At 37.6% G+C, this 17,079-nt stretch overlaps 1 long non-coding RNA gene across 19 annotated transcripts in view; it reads right to left on the bottom strand.

Moving 5' to 3' along the window:
- The window catches only part of LOC129643388 (uncharacterized), a 323,134-nt gene extending 306,122 nt beyond the window's left edge, over positions 1–17,012 (bottom strand). For 13 of the 19 annotated variants that reach the window (XR_008710279.1, XR_008710271.1, XR_008710265.1 and 10 more), the window contains exons 1-2: positions 16,812–16,994; positions 16,504–16,593 (exon numbers count right to left, since the gene is read on the bottom strand). This is a non-coding gene — a long non-coding RNA (uncharacterized LOC129643388). Of the gene's footprint in view, positions 1–16,503; positions 16,594–16,811 lie in introns of all 19 variants that reach the window. The other 6 variants (XR_008710266.1, XR_008710268.1, XR_008710272.1 and 3 more) reach the window with 5 other exon arrangements.
- Between the last annotated feature and the right edge of the window lie 67 nt (positions 17,013–17,079).

Here is a 17,079-nt window from a genome sequence, read left to right as displayed (position 1 = left end):
TGATGACAGTGATACATTTATTTGTCATATATTTCAGCTATTTAGCAACTCTCCATATTGAAATGTTTGTTTCAATCCATTTTGGTCCTCAAGATATTAAGAATTTCAAAGAATGTTAATAGGTTTCTTTTTGACCAATTAATGATGCTTTTTAGTTTCTTTTAAACTTATTTGTCCCCATATAGCTACCATTTGCATTTTTAAACTGGAAAAAAAAAGGATATGTCAATTTTACATGCAAAGACTCGTCATTAATCCCATATAAATTGATAAGTTTAGAATATCAAAGTTATAAATGTAAGAAATAAAGTGATGATTTATCTGCTGAATATCTTTTCTAAAAAAAAAAGAAAGAACAGTAAATTCTATACTGTTGTGAAATATATGAGGTGGAAAATGTCTCATGTGCCTTGAATAAAATAGTGCTTAAAATTCAAGGTATAATCTATAACAAAACACTTTTTCCAGATACAGCTTTATGGCAGGATGCATTTTCACTCATTTATATGTTCTCTGCATTTCCTGTTACAAGATCTTTTCACAATTCTAAAGGAGAACCAAAATAGAACAATAATTACAAAATAAAACAAAAAGAAATTGAGCACAATAACTGAATAACTTAGTCTCAGCAACTAGATTTTTAGGAAACAAAAATGCATAGAAAAATACTGTCAAGTTAAACTAGGCTGAGATCTGAGTGTATGCCCTGTGTGTCTGTCATAGAGACAAACAAATTACCTTTGGGGGAACAGACTGGTTAAATTTCTAAGATTTATTGTATAATCTCAGGAAGACTTTCAGTAACTTTGTAAAAAATGTATACATTTAATGGAAGGCATGCTATATTTCTTATAAGAATTTGTTCCAAGTCTTTGTGTATAATTAATGGCTTGCCTACATATGTTTTCAATAAAACTATCCACAGAGAATTTTAAGTAGGCATTTTCAATAGGAGAATGAATGCATCTTTGTGAAGATCCCATTTTTCTACCATAACATCCAAAGCATAATGAAGAGACTTTGATATACTGCAGATTTAGAAATGACTTGGAAAACAAAGCCCCAAGATACTGTCCTGTCAACACAAAGTAAATAAGTGCATCACAGTAAGTTGAGATTTAAATTCTCAAACTTATCAGCAATGAAATTAAAGTGTTTTCTTTACAAGTTTATTGACTCCAGATTTATATGGTTAATGAGAATTTACTTTCTAATCAATTAACTGATGTATATAAAACTTGAAATGGAGAATTTTGCCTTTTAATTAGATACACTGTAAGCAAAGAACCATTGATGTGGCATTTGAGAATTACTTTATTCTTTTTAGCTATTCCTTACATGAAAAACATCTAAAATTTACTTTTAGAACAACAGAGCCAAATTTTCAGATGTTCACTTAATTTAACTTATAATTTTGTACTTTGACAAAATTATCAAAATATGAAAAGAATAACTTGCTTTTCCAATATACCACCAGTTGCTCTCTTAGTCACATTATCTGATAGAAATTAGTCAAAAGGAGTCTTGAAATTGGAAGTACAAAAAGCACATATAATCCTTGAAAGAAAATTAATATTTTACATGGTGAGCTTCAGGAAGAATGCTGCTGCTAAGTCGCTTCAGTCATGTCAACTCCGTGCAACCCCATAGATGGCAGCCCACCTGGCTCCCCTGTCCCTGGGATTCTCCAGGCAAGAACACTGGAGTGGGTTGCCATTTCCTTCTCCAATGCATGAAAGTAAAAAGTGAAAGTGAAATCGCTCAGTCGTGTCCGAGTCTTTGCGACCCCATGGACTGCAGACTACCAGGCTCCTCCGTCCATGGGATTCTCCAAGCAAGAGTACTGGAGTGGGGTGCCATTGCCTTCTCCATCAAGAAGAATTGGAATATATTATTTGGAGAGGAAGGCCCCTTCCTTTTACAGTTGCTTAGTTTCTCTGCAGAAGTACAGTTGTTCACTGCGCAGTTAAATATCTGGCTCCCAAATACAAAAGGCAAACTGAGGAGATTAAATAGTAAATTATCATTTATAAATCATAATGATTAAACCCTTAAAATTACAAATACACTTAGAAAAGGGACTTTTATACAGAGATTCATTTGTAGAACAAATTTTGTCAAAATCTGTTTCAGTTCAGTCACTCAGTCGTGTCCGAGTCTTTGCGACCCCATGAATTACAGCACGCTAGGCCTCTCTTTCCATCACCAACTCCTGGAGTTCACCCAAACTCACATCCATTGAGTCGGTGATGCCATCCAGCCATATCATCCTCTGTCTTCCCCTTTTCCTCCTGCCCTCAATCCCTCCCAGCATCAGGGTCTTTTCCAATGAGTCAACTCTTTGCATGAGGTGGCCAAAGTATTGGAGTTTACAACCATTTTTATTGTTTGAGGGTCACAGACTTCAGTGTATGTTCAAAGATATCTGTGCCCTAGTACAAGTTAATAACGGTTTTGTGTTGGAGCTGGATTGTGCTGGCCTATTCTCCAAGCCAGGCTTCAGCAATATGTGAACCGTGAACTTCCAGATGTTCAAGCTGATTTTAGAAAAAGCAGAGGAATCAGAGATCAAATTGCCAACATCTGCTGGATCATGGAAAAAGCAAGAGAGTTCCAGAAAAACATCTATTTCTGCTTTATTGACTATGCCAAAGCCTTTGACTGTGTGAATCACAATAAACTGTGGGAAATTCTGAAAGAGATGGGAATACCAGAACACATGATCTGCCTCTTGAGAAATTTGTATGCAGGTCAGGAAGCAACAGTTAGAACTGGACATGGAACAACAGACTGGTTCCAAATAGGAAAAGGAGTACGTCAAGGCTGTATATTGTCACTCTGTTTATTTAACTTATATGCAGAGTACATCATGAGAAACGCTGGACTGGAAGAAACACAAGCTGGAATCAAGATTGCTGGGAGAAATACCAATCACCTCAGATATGCAGATGACACCACCCTTATGGCAGAAAGTGAAGAGGAACTCAAAAGCCTCTTGATGAAAGTGAAAGAGGAGAGTGAAAAAGTTGGCTTAAAGCTCAACATTCAGAAAACTAAGATCATGGCATCCAGTCCCACCACTTCATGGGAGATAGATGGGGAAACAGTGGAAACAGTGTCAGACTTTATTTTGGGGAGATCCAAAATCACTGCAGATGGTGACTGCAGCCATGAAACTAAAAGATGCTTACTCCTTGGAAGGAAAGTTATGACCAACCTAGATAGCATATTGAAAAGCAGAGACATTACTTTGCCAACAAAGGTTCATCTATTCAAGGTTATGGTTTTTCCTGTGGTCATGTATGGATGTGAGAGTTGGACTGTGAAGAAGGCTGAGCACTGAAGAATTGATGCTTTTGAACTGTGGTGTTGGAGAAGACTCTTGAGAGTCCCTTGGACTGCAAGGAGATGCAACCAGTCCATTCTGAAGGAGATCAGCCCTGGGATTTCTTTGGAAGGAATGATGCTCAAGCTGAAACTCCAGTACTTTGGCCACCTCATGCGAAGAGTTGACTCATTGGAAAAGCCTCTGATGCTGGGAGGGATTGGGGGCAGGAGGAGAAGGGGACGACAGAGCATGAGATGGCTGGATGGCATCACTGACTCGATGGACTTGAGTCTCAGTGAACTCCGGAGTTGGTGATGGACAGGGAGGCCTGGCGTGCTGCGATTCATGGGGTCGCAAAGAGTCGGACACAACTGAGTGACTGATCTGATCTGATCTTATCTGATACCCACTTGTGTCAGCTGATATTAAATTTTCAGAAATTTTGTGAGCTGGTTGTTAAATTGACAGTACTTTCAAATTGGGTGTGGTGATATCATTCACACCACAGAAATGGGCTAGCTCTATGATTTTTCACATCCTCCTCTGCTGGCCAGTTTGCCAGTACACCACTGATTTCTCCTTATTTCCAGAAGAGAAATGAAGTCTAATATGAATAAAGTTAAAATATATACTTTCCTTGCTTTTAATGCTTTTCCACATCCCCTTAAGTTCAAAGGAGTTTTAATAATATCTAATTGAATACATTTACAGGTGGATACAACTAATGGCACACATCTTTGTTACTTATTCCCCAAGTGGGAGAATAAAAATATTGCATCAATGGCTGTATTGTACAGTAAAATGAGTCAGACAACTCCACAGAAATTTATTTTTTTAAGAAATTTATGCACAAGGTTTTAACCTATAAGCAAATATCTCACAAAAAGTAAAAAAATTTTTTGAATTATAAATAAACTATTCCACTCATCAAGCTGCAGAGACATTTTACTTTCTGGTATTTTAAAATGAAAACAAAATACAAGAATGTGTCAATGAAGCAAGTGAAAATCAAAAGGGTACAGACTTTTGCAAGTTTCAGGAGCTAAAAATAAAACGAAAAAGTTTGAAGTCTTAAAAACAAATCTGTAAGGGAACGAAAAGCCGAGGCAGATATAACGGCAGTACATTACGAAAAGCTAGGGGAAAAAAGGAAGTGACAAACAATAAAGTGAAAATCCCAGAGAAAGCCAAAAAAATCTGGATGGCAGTCAAAAAAAAATGGAAGAAAAAAAAATAAACCTTACAACAAGGCAGAACTATGGGAATGCATCCTCTGGAGAAATATAATAGAGTTGTGAATTAGTGGAGGTGGATGGGCAAAGCTGGGTAACTCAAGGCTGTTAACAGAATTAAAAGGATGGAAAAAATTTTGTAACTGAAAATAAAAAGCCTGAAATATGATAGACTAAAATGCATATCATTCCAAGTATATGCACCAATTTAAAGAATTGAAAGCACAAAGCAAAAATTTCACTATATAATGTTCAAATTATCCATTCGTTAACCAATATATTTTATAAGTATTTTATTGTAATTAAAGAGCCACCAAAACAGAGTAGACATTCAAAGTGTCCAACTTGCATTCATTGTAGATAAATCGAGGTACTTTTTCAGAGTATAACCAAAGTCAGAGCCTATGTGATATTTTAAGAAACTAGAAAAGATTTCTAAAGATTAGACTGCATATATATTGATCTCTGAGACACTCATTCTGAAATTCAGTTCAGAAGCTGGATTTTAACTGGATTTATCATGATAAAATGAAATTAAAGCAAAAACACCAGCCACCAGTGGCATTGTTGCCACTTAGTATGTACATTTATATAAAGTTTTTTATATGCAGAGTTGTCTGACAATATTTGACAGTTTGTGCATTTTAAGGATGAAAGATGTTTTTAAAGATTTTGATAGATACATTTCTCAGAAACAAAGCTTTCTCTTAAGCTGGTGTTAAAAAAGAGCACATACATTATATAAATTATTGCCAAACACATTGACAGATATAAATGACAGTTATTTTCACACAATCAGTTGTTCTTGCAGAGACTCAACATTTTCTCAAAAAGATAACATTTTTTTTAGGTTTACTTTCTATATCTTCAAGCTTACCTTTCTGAGCTGTTTTCTTCCAAGGACACAAAATTTTCCCTAACTCACTTCAAGCATTTGAGAAAGTTCTAGGTTCTTTCCACTCTTCCCACTGATATAGAGTAGAAATGATCAGGTAGCAGATAGTTACTAAGATTGCATTTGACTACTAAAGTAGGTTTTATGTATTTATTTTTCTGGGTGAGCCTGACCTAATCAGGCAGTGCTTTAATATTTTTTCAACTTTTATTGGAGTATAATTGCTTTATAATGTTGTGTTAGTTTCTACTGTATGGCAAAGTGAGTCAGCTATTTGTTCACATATATCCCTCTTCTTCGGATATCCTTCTCATTTAAATCACCACAGAGCCCTGAGTAGAGGTCCTTGTGCTATATTGTAGGTTCTCTCTAGTTATCTATTTTACACATAGTATCAATAGTGTATGTCAATCCCATGAAGTGTGTTTTAAATTAAATGTCCTGAAGATGATGTACCTGGTAAGTCTTTTCTCTTTACTTTCTGAGTGATGGTATTTGTTCACTGACCTCAGAAATCTCAAACCCTAGTGAGCTCTCTGGAGTGACTGAATTTGGTCCAGATGAGAATGCTGAAGGTCTATTTCAAGGGTATCATAGTAGTGAAAGTGTTTTCTCAGTCACCAGATTCATCTAGAATGTTTCCACCACTGGTTTTCTAATAGGTCCACCCCTTTCAAATACACTGATTTTGAGCTCCAGCTCTAGAAACATAACACATTGAAGCTGTGTTATAAGAAAATAATTAACTCCATTCTCACTGCTTTTATCTGTAAATTAATGGTCATCAGAGAATGTGAAGGTAAGGGCCATGTAGTCTATGTGTAATAATGAGAAGGCAACTTTAATATAGGTGCAGACACAGTAAAGTAGATATAAATAGTGGCAGGAGTCCATGGAAGTTATTTTCTGCTTGATTCAAAGTTCCTAGGGAAGTAGGAACCAAAAAGAATAATTTCTGGTGAGTGTCACGTGTAAGAAATAGGAAAAGATACAAAACTATTACCTAGGTGAATTAGAGAGGGAATGGATTGGGGCATATCTAGATGATTGAGAAATTAAAAGACACTTGTTCCTTGGAAGAAAAGCTATGCGCAACCTAGGCAGCATATTAAAAAGCAGAGACATTACTTTGCCAACAAAGGTTCGTCTAGTCAAAGCTATGGTTTTTCCAGTAGTCATGTATGGATGTGAGAGTTGGATCATAAGGAAAGCTGAGTACTGAAGAATTGATGCTCTTGAACTGTGGTGTTGGAGAAGACTCTTGAGAGTGTCTTGGACTGTAAGGGGATCAAACCAGTCAATCCTAAAGGAAGTCAACCCTGAATATTCATTGGAAGGGCAGATGCTGAAGCTGAAACTGCAAATCTTTGGTCACCTGATGGGAAGAACTGACTCATTTGTAAAGACCCTGAATATGGAAAGATTAAAGGCAGGAAGAGACGGGGACGACAGAGGATGATGCTTCCTGTGTCCCCAGGGAAGCCCTTTTGGAAAATAATGGAGAAGTAATGTAAGAATTGTGTTTAAACAAGAATCGTACAGTGGGAGAGGGTGTATATTTTTTTCAGGTGTTCATAATGGATACGTTACATTTTCAGTGTAATAGTTTGTCAATAAGGTCACTCAATGTAGGTTTTCATCTAAAATTATTATATAAAGTGAATGTAGGCAGTGAGAGGGCATATGGCACCACCTATATTTCACTAGAATGTGTCAGTCATCAAACTTGAATGTCTATCCCTAAACACGGAATATTTTCTCTAGTTGCCAGGAGTTATCCCAGATTTTGAAGTTGGATCAAGAGCTAATTTGGTATTTGTTCATAATGATAAACTACCTGGCATTTGAATGTCATGTTGAGGTATGGCGAAACCAATACAATATTGTAAAGTAATTAGCCTCCAATTAAAATAAATAAATTAAAAAAAAAACTGAACCAGGCTGAACTCAAAAAAAAAAAAAGACATCCAGAGTAGTTCAAGGATGCTTGATAATTTCTGCTCTCTCAAAAATGTGTATCATTTCCAAGATATTTCACAGTGAACTATCTTAAAATCTCAAACAGTAAATTGAGTCTCCAAGGTGGCCTAAGAACTACCTATCTCAATGGAAGCGTCTCCAGAAAAAGAACCATCTTTCACTCTTTAGATGATATTTGGTAAATTTCTGGTTTAAATATGCATGGCATTCCACATCAGTTTCTCTCTCTACCACATGCCTTTGTGAGTAAAACATGATGGCAGGAATGGTGGCCTGCATGGGGCAAGTGGCTAATTAGATTTTTTAGTCTCAAAAGTCTTTTCATTACTAGAATATCTGAATAGTCTTACAATAGAGAGTTGGATTATAAAGAAAGCTGAGCGCCAAAGAATTGATGCTTTTGAACCGTGGTATTGGAGAAGACTCTTGAGAGTCCCTTGGACTGCAAGGAGATCCAACCAGTCCATCCTAAAGGAAATCAGTCCTAAATATTCATTGGAAGGACTGATGATGAAGCTGAAACTCCAGTACTTTGGCCACCTGATGCAATGAACTGACTCATTGGAAAAGACCCTGATGCTAGGAAAGATTGAAGGCAGGAGGAGAAGGGGACGACAGAGGATAAGATGGTTGGATGGCATCACCGACTCAATGGACATGAGTTTGAGTAAACTCCGGGAGTTGGTGATGGACAGGGAGGCCTGGCATGCTGCAGTCCATGGGGTTGCAAAGAGTTGGACACGACTGAGCAACTGAACTGAATAATAGTAAACATAATCTGTTGCACACTTGCCTATTTTGATTCCTTTTTGTAAGTTAATTCTAAATGTAGAAGTTTTATGCCCTTGGTTCACACACACAGCTTATTTATAAAATCATGCTTTGAATTGGAGAATCATATGGCAACCCACTCCAGTATTCTTGCCTGGAAAATCCCACGGACAGAGGAGCCTGATGGCCTACAGTCCATGGGGTCGCAAAAAGTCAGACATGACTAAGAGACTAAACAACAACAATATCTTTTTTGAAAATGTAGCTATCAAGCTATTCATGTTTTTTTTTGGTCAGAAAAATAATCAAATATATCTCTAGATCAAGAAATGCTTGATATAACTTTTATTCTTGTGACCGTTTATCAATCTATGTTTATTTCTGAATACTTGTAAATAATAGTTATTTCTACTAGTCAGACACGTGCATGGTTAACATTTAAAAGTGCATTGTAAATGGAAATATACCTAAGTAGAAACAGTATTCTGCAAATATTGCCCTAATTAGAACTGCTGATTTTCCAAGGATTGGAGATCCTAGGTCTGTTGTTTTCTTTCAATTTTGGATTATAGGAACATTATAATGAGCTAAGGGCCTGCTGGATAATGATAATATTAATGCTTAGGACACAGCTAATTCAGAATAGGATTTTGAAACGAAAATTGTGTATTTCTCTTTAAATAATTGGAGTAAAATATGGACAGTATCCACTTACACAACTAACTTAAATCTGTCTCTAGAAGAAAGATTTAATTTTGTAGGTCCAGTCCACAAAACAAAGTGTTAACTAGCTTCATATTTATTCTCATTTTTAATTAACTTATTTTTAATCATAGTACAACGTCACTACCATTTGTATGGAAACAACTTTTCATGGTTCCTTAAGGGGGTAATTTACTTCAGTCATATTCAGTATGTATATATATATATATATGTATATGTACTTTATAGACAGTAGTGACAGGAATTCATAGCCATTAATTACATTACACAGCCCTTCCTGAAGATGTCTCTAAAATTACATTTTCCTTATTACATAGCTAGTTTTCATGTATTTACAAATGAGGAACATTGTAATTATTAACATAAAAGCATAGTATAAAGTTTAATAGTTTCAGTTGGACAAAGAACATACTGAATGAATTATCAGAGCAATTTTATTGGTTCTTAGATTTACCATAGAAGAAATAAAACACCCTTATTAAAATTTCCCAGCACTTAAGTCCATTTAAGGTCTATTTCATATGCCCTTAAGTTCTTCAATTGTTACTGCCAGTAAAAGGAGAGTACCTGATGAAAAAGCCATTCTTCTCTCATAATCTTCTCCTAATGAGTACACAGAATACTGTCTCCAATCTGATGGGAACACTGCCTCTCTGACTCTTTAGAGTTTGTGTGGATATGAGGAGAAAATATTGGTTAATTTTGCTTCCTATGATGGTCTCAATGGTTGAAGATCAGTAAACAAACTTTTAGCTTCATACTAATGTCTTAAAATTGCCAACTGGCTTCTATTTAGATGTTGTGAGTGTGAGTGAGTGAGTGAGTGAGTGTGTGTGTGTGTGTAGGTCTTTGTCCATGGTTCCTGGCTCACAACTCCCCCAAACCCTTGGAATTTCCTGAGCAGTAAGAGCATCTTTTATATTTGGTCCCTTATCCTCAGTTCCTGAAATTGCTTCAGCTGCACTTGAGTTTGTTAATGAAGTAACTTCTGGAAATCCCCTTAAAGATGCCAGGGGATTTAAAGTTAAATTTAAAGATTAAAGTTACCAGGAGAACCCAATCAGGAACAGAAGGTTGAAACTTTCAGCCCCATACCCTGATTTCTGGATTTAATTCAATCACCAAAACTGGCCACTAGAATGTCTATGTAATGAAGCCTTATTAGAAAAAAAATCAATAAAGGAGAAGGTCAAAAAGATTCTGGGTTGGCAAACACATGGAAATTTGCAGAGAGCAGTGCACTTGGAGAACATGGAAGTTCCAGGCTTTTTCCCATAACTTCCCATAACTTCTGTATCTCTTCATCTGGCTATTGATCCACATCCTTTGATATTCTTTGTAATAAACCCATTATCTAGTGATTGGTTTCCTGAGTTTTGTGAGCTTTTCTAGCAAATTAAGTGAAACCAAGGAACGGGTCATGGGAACCTTTGCCTTATATGAGTTGGTCAGAAACACAGGTGATAATGTTCACTTTATTTTTATTTTTTTTTCTCTCTCTTTTTTTTTTTAATTTTATTTTATTTTTTAAACTTTACATAATTGTATTAGTTTTTCCAAATATCAATAAGTTGAAGTTAGGGGATGGTTTTGTAGGACTGAGCCCTTAACTGGTGAGATCTGAATCTATCTCTGGATAAGCAGTGTCAGATTTGAGTGGAATTGTAGGACACCTAGCTGGTATTGGGCTTCCGTGATGGTTCAGTTGGTAAATAATCTGACTGTAAAGCAGGAGACCCCAGTTTGATTCCTGGGTTGGGAAGATCCTCTGGAAAAGGGATAGGCTACTCACACCCTATTCTTGGGCTTCCCTTGTGGCTCAGCTGGTAAAGAATCTGCCTACAATGCAAGAGACCTGGGTTCAATCCCTGGGGTGGGGAGATCTCCTGGAGAGGGGAACAGCTACCCACTCCAGTATTCTGGACTGGAGAATTCCATGGACTGTATAGTCTACGGGGTTGCAAAGAGTCGGACAGGACTGAGTGACTTTCACTACTACTAGATGGTATCAGAATTGCTTGGCCTGAGGGGAAAAGCTCACATTTTAGGGTTGGGTCCAGAATCCTTAGATGTTGAAACATAAAATAAGAAAGCTAAGGCTTCTAAGGACTGACATATATTCCATAAATTGTATTGATACTATTTTTTTTAATTAACAAACTCTTTTCCAATTAGCGTAATTTTTTCTATGCTTTGAAAGGTTCACTGGATGCTTGGGGCTGGTGCACTGGGACGACCCAAAGGGATGGTATGGGGAGGGAGGAGGGTTCAGGATGGGGAACACATGTATACCTGTGGCAGGTTCATTTCGATATTTGGCAAAACTAATACAATATTGTAAAGTTTAAAAATAAAATAAAATTTAAAAAAAAGAAAGGTTCAGTAACTAGTCATAGGTTTCATAGCTCACAAGAGGAAGAAACTGCAGCGAACTCTAGTTTGTGGAACTCTGGCTGTTGGACTCTAAAATTCACTTTTGTGTCTCCACTGATCACAGAAGAGAGAAACAACTCTCCTGCGAGTAGAGAACCAAAATCTCCAATCTGAAAAATGGAAATCCTGTTTAAACTTTTAATTTAAATCCTCTTTAAACTCTGAAGATAAAATCTCAGGTCATGACTAGATTGCAAAGTAGTGACATGGGTAGCTGGGCATATGTCTAGAGATGTAGTATCATAAGGTTGGTACGAATACCTGATGAAAATCTCCCTCATGATTCCCAAATCATATGTACAGCTGCATTTAATAGTTACATGAATCATTAATATTGGGCTGTCAGGCCCTGAAAGCTGAATTGTCAAAGAGTAAGATTTTCAACAACAAAGATCTTGTTTAGATAGTAAGAAACATTACATTAATCAGAGAATTCTCCAGGCAATTTGGTTAATAATTCATCTTGCTCAATATTATAAAATATGACAACTGAGAAAATTATGAAAGGTCTTCAGAGTTCTCAGTGTAGTTGGCCATACTTCCTCTCGGGAATTAAAAGGGCAAATTTTCTGTCAAAGGTTTTTGCTATTTTCTTCCCATTTCTACTTCTGAGGAGATCTGGATTGAAGATGACTTAGATAAAATAGCAATGTACAATTTAAAGTCAAAATGGAAGCAACTTAAGAAATTTAAAAAAATCCAAATCCTAAAACCACTGAACCCTAACTGTCAAATCCAATCATCTCTCATATATTAACAATTTTTAATCCTGGCTCAGTGTAACCCTCTCCCACATATTCCTGTCTTATTCTAGTTTTATTCATTTTGTCATGGATGACCTCTCAGACTCAGTTCCTCCACCCTGATAACAATGTTGCTACTAACATTTTTCTGATACCGGATACATGCCTGTTTTTTTTTTCTTTTTTTTTTTCTCACAACAACCAATTCTCTCCTCTCCAGACATCAACAGGATGTCCTCCATTTCAATTCAGTTGAAACTATTTACTTGCGATTAGTGTCATTTCCAGAAAACTGCCCTCTATTTCAGACACCAATGGTGAGTTTAGAGCCTCTGTAATTCTGGCACACCTGCTAAAGATCAGGGGTTCCTACAACTCCCTCCACAAATTTGATAATGGCCAGTCTTGGTGTATTATCAACCCAGAAGCTCTCCAAATTCCATTGTTTAGGGGTTTTCGTATTTTTCAGTACATAGTTTTGTTTGATTAAATCATTGGCCAAATGTAAATAACTTAATCTCTAGCCCCTTCTCTCTCCAGAGGATGGGCCAGGAGTGAAAATTCCATCCGTGTTAAATTGTGCCTTGGCCTTTCTGGTGACTATCACCTATCCTGAAGCTGTCTAGAGGCTCCCCAGTTAAAATAGTCATCGCATTAGATGTAAACTTAAATTCATTTACAGTTTGAAACACTCCTCTCACCCCTATCACTTGGGAAGCCACAAGGTTTTAGGGTCTGTGTGCTAGGATCTAAGGACAGAATCCAAAGATATATTTCTTATATCACACCACCCTATCTTGTTCACTCTCCCTTACAGGACCTACCCTAGACCTGTGGTTCTAATTACTCTGTGTGTATCCCTGAAACTGTGTTGAAATAGAGACTCTTGGACCCTGTGTGTGGACTTTCTGGGTCAGTGGATTTTTTTGTTGGGGGGGGGGGTGCCTGAGAATATGCAATTCCAGTAAGTTCCCAGATGATGTTGATACCGTAGGACCAAAAGTCACACTTTTCAGAATGACTAGCTGAGACACTGTCACCTCAGCAACCCACCGTGCTCACAATTTCATGTACCGCATTTCGTAAAGTCCTCCTTTAATCAATTTTTAAAATACTTATTTATTTATTTGGCTGTGTCTGGTCTTAATTGTTGCATGCAGGATCTTTGATGCTGCCTGCTGGATCTTTTGCTGTGGCACATGAATTCTGTATTTGTGGTGGGTAAGCTTCAGAGCGTGTGGGCTTCAGAGTAGTCCTGGCAGCTTAGCTGCTCTGCCCCTTGTGGGACTCCTGTTCCCTGGCCAGGATCAAATCAGCGTGCCCTGAATTACAAGTCCTCCCAGCCCCATCCCCGCCAAAAAAGCCACACTTTTCAGAATGATTAGCTGAAACATTCTCAGTAGTAACATGTCTCAGTAGTAACTCACCATGCTCACAATTTTATATGCCCATTCTCTGAGCTCTCCCTTTAATCATTTCTTTTAATACTAACTTTGCCATCTTTCAGTCTCTCTGAGACTTCCAAATTACTTTTAACATCTTACCACAAGACCCTCATTCCTTTGATGTCCTCTCTAGCTTCTTTTCCTGCCTAAATTCCATGATCAATCATTTCTTTGCCTACACCTTCAACTTCCTTGTCTCTTTTTCACTTTGCTGAACCAGCTTGGAAAATAATCAAGCCTAGTTACAGATTTCCAATTAATCTTCAGTTATTCCCGAGAAACTGGATGCATCGAGTAAAGCATGCTGTCATTTTCCATTTAGATTTATAACTGAGAACCTCAGCGCTGCCTCTCTCAATCATCTCAGTTCAGTTCAGTCTCTCAGTCGTGTCTGACTCTTTGCGACCCTATGGACTGCAGCACGCCAGGCCTCCCTGTCCATCACCAACTCCCAGAGTTTACTCAAAATCATGTCCATTGAGTCGGTGATGCCATCCAGCCATCTCATCCTCTGTCATCCCCTTCTCCTCCTGCCTTCAGTCTTTCCCAGCATCAGGGGCTTTTCAAATGAGTCAGCTCTTTGCATCAGGTGGCCAAAGTACTGGAGCTTCAGCCTCAGTCCTTCCAATGAATACTGAGGGTTGATTTCCTCTAAGATTGGCTGGTTTGATCTCCTTGCAGTCCAAGGTACTCTCAAGAGACTTCTCCAATACCACAGTTCAAAAGCATCAATTCTTCAGCACTCAGCTTTCTTTATAGTCCAACTCTCTATTATAAGATTATTCAGATATTCTAGTAATGAAAGGACTTTTGAGACTAAAAAATCTAATTAGCCACTTGCCCCATGCAGGCCACCATTCCTGCCATCATGTTTTACTCACAAAGGCATGTGGTAGAGAGAGAAACTGATGTGGAATGCCATGCATATTTAAACCAGAAATTTACCAAATATCATCTAAAGAGTGAGAGATGGTTCTTTTTCTGGAGATGCTTCCATTGAGATAGGTAGTTCTAAGGCCACCTTGGAGACTCAATTTACTGTTTGAGATTTTAAGATAGTTCACTGTGAAATATCTTGGAAATGATACACATTTTTGAGAGAGCAGAAATTATCAAGCATCCTTGAACTACTCTGGATGTCTTTTTTTTTTTTTTGAGTTCAACCTAGTTCTTTTTTTTAATATAAATTTATTTAATTGGAAGCTAATTACTTTACAATATTGTATTGGTTTCGCCATACCTCAACATGACATTCAAATGCCAGGTAGTTTATCATTATGAACAAATACCAAATTAGCTCTTGATCCAACTTCAAAATCTGGGAAAGCTCCTGGCAACTAGAGAAAATATTCCGTGTTTAGGGATAGACATTCAAGCTTGATGACTGGCACATTCTAGTAAAATATAGGTGGTGCCATATGCCCTCTCACTGCCTAAATTCACTTTATATAACATTTTTAGATGAAAATCTGCATTGAGTGACTTTATTGACAAACTATTATACTGAAAATGTAATGTATCCATTATGAACACCTGAAAAAAATATATACCCTCTCCCACTATACGATTCTGATTTTAAACACAATTCTTACATTACTTCTCCATTATTTTCAAAAAGCCATAGAGGGACACAGGAAGCATCTAGATAAATTGATAAACAGAAAAATAAACTCTGGCATGATGAAACAAGCCAGTGTTCCAACTAGTAGATGGAAACTTAAACAAGTTTTAAAGTCATATAAACTGAAATGAAAGGAACACATTCCTGAAAAGGTTAAAGTGCATGAAAATCACCTGGATTGTCCTAAGACCTGCACAGTCTGGAATATTCTATAGCTGTAATTAAAAAAGATAACTTTATATACCATCTGGAATTTATCCTTACATTAAATTGAAGTAAGGAATGTATACTTGTTACTGGAGGAGAATGATAAACTCCCACCTGCATGAATGCCTATTAAAGTATCACTGATGTAGAAATTATTTTTTCAGCCCCAGATGCATGAAAGACAGAAAATTTCAAAGCAGTGTGGCTACTAATTTCCTTCTTTCACGGGACCTTGACTTGAGACAACTTCAGCCATTACTTATCCTTAAATCTCATGTTCCAAACTACACACTATCGTGGCGTTAAGTTAACTAGAAATTTAAAAACAAGTATCTAGATAGGTAGTTACAGTGAAGGACATGAATCTACAAGTAAGTTGAGAGGGATAGGGAGTGAGCCAAACGACAGGCAGGTTACAAGAGCAAGGGAACAGATCACCACAGAGTCCCAGTTATAATTAGAGCCCAAGTATATGACATGGGATCCCTATTTTTCTGTTAGCACCTAGGATTTTAATGTCCTCAGAGCCACGGAGAGCCTTCAATTTTTCTTTTAAATTTAATTCCCCACATGCTTGAGGACTTTGAACTTAATTTCCATTTGTTGAATAAATGAATAATTAATGGTGACTAAAACCTGTCCACAGGTCATGTGTAATACTGAGGAGGACTTCAGCTATTAAAGTATCTTTAGTAGTCTTACTTTCTAAAAAGCCTCTAATTAATTATTGATATATATATTGCTGACAAGTTCACTCTCACAAGGTAGAGAAAGCGCTGAGGTTCTCTTGGCCTTCCTCTGCCTTCCACAGCCCTCTCCCCTGGTCCATAAAGGGACAGCTTTGTGGCTCTCAGCTCATTTCCACTCCTGCTAGACCCTCTTTAACATTCTCCAATATAGCCAGCTTCACTTCTCCCCAACTCCTGGGGTGGGGTGAGGGGAAGCATGAAGAAATCCCACTCTAGATGACAAAGTTTCAGAAAATAAGCACTATTTGGGTCACCATACTGTCTCCTAAGCTCGACCAAGCATTTCTGCTGACTTTCAACACTGTTTTTCCATTGAGCCCACATCCCAAATTGGCCCCAAGTTGGACATAGGAATAAAGACTGGAAAATTCCTTACCCAAACTTCCTTTCCTGGTGGCTCAGATGGTCAGGAAATCTGCATGCAATGCGGGAGACCTGGGTTCAATCCATAGGTCAGGAAGATCCCCTGGAGAAGGAAATGGCAACTCACTTGAGTATTCTTTTCTGGAGAATCCCATGGACAGATGAGCCTGGCAGGCTTCTGTCCGTAGGATTACAGAGTCAGATACGACTGAGTGACAAATGCTTTCACTTTCTAGACAGAGGAATAAAGACTGGAAAACTCTTTACCCAAACGTCCCTAACCTAACTACCAAGACGAAAAAAGTAAAGTGCTCAACTCACCATCTTTTTTATTTGTCTCACGGTGGTGCCTCCTGGTGTTGGAAGCTTGACTTACGACAACCCAGAGTTCAAAATCATTGCCATTTTGCCGGGCCTTCTCCTCTTGTCCAGTTACACCTCCAGGCAACCTCCCAGCAGGTCAGTTTCAGGCCCATCTTACCCATCATGCATCCTGCCTGAACTCTCATCACTCAAATGTAATTAGGACCAATCAAGCCCAATCAGAAGTCAGAGTTCCTGACTCCCTGGTTTTCTACCATCACAATGG

Source organism: Bubalus kerabau, chromosome 2, assembly GCF_029407905.1.
Source record: "Bubalus kerabau isolate K-KA32 ecotype Philippines breed swamp buffalo chromosome 2, PCC_UOA_SB_1v2, whole genome shotgun sequence".
Lineage (NCBI taxonomy): Eukaryota > Metazoa > Chordata > Mammalia > Artiodactyla > Bovidae > Bubalus > Bubalus kerabau.
The sequence above is the reverse complement of the archived record's forward strand: the minus strand, read 5'-3'. Positions and strand labels throughout refer to the sequence as shown.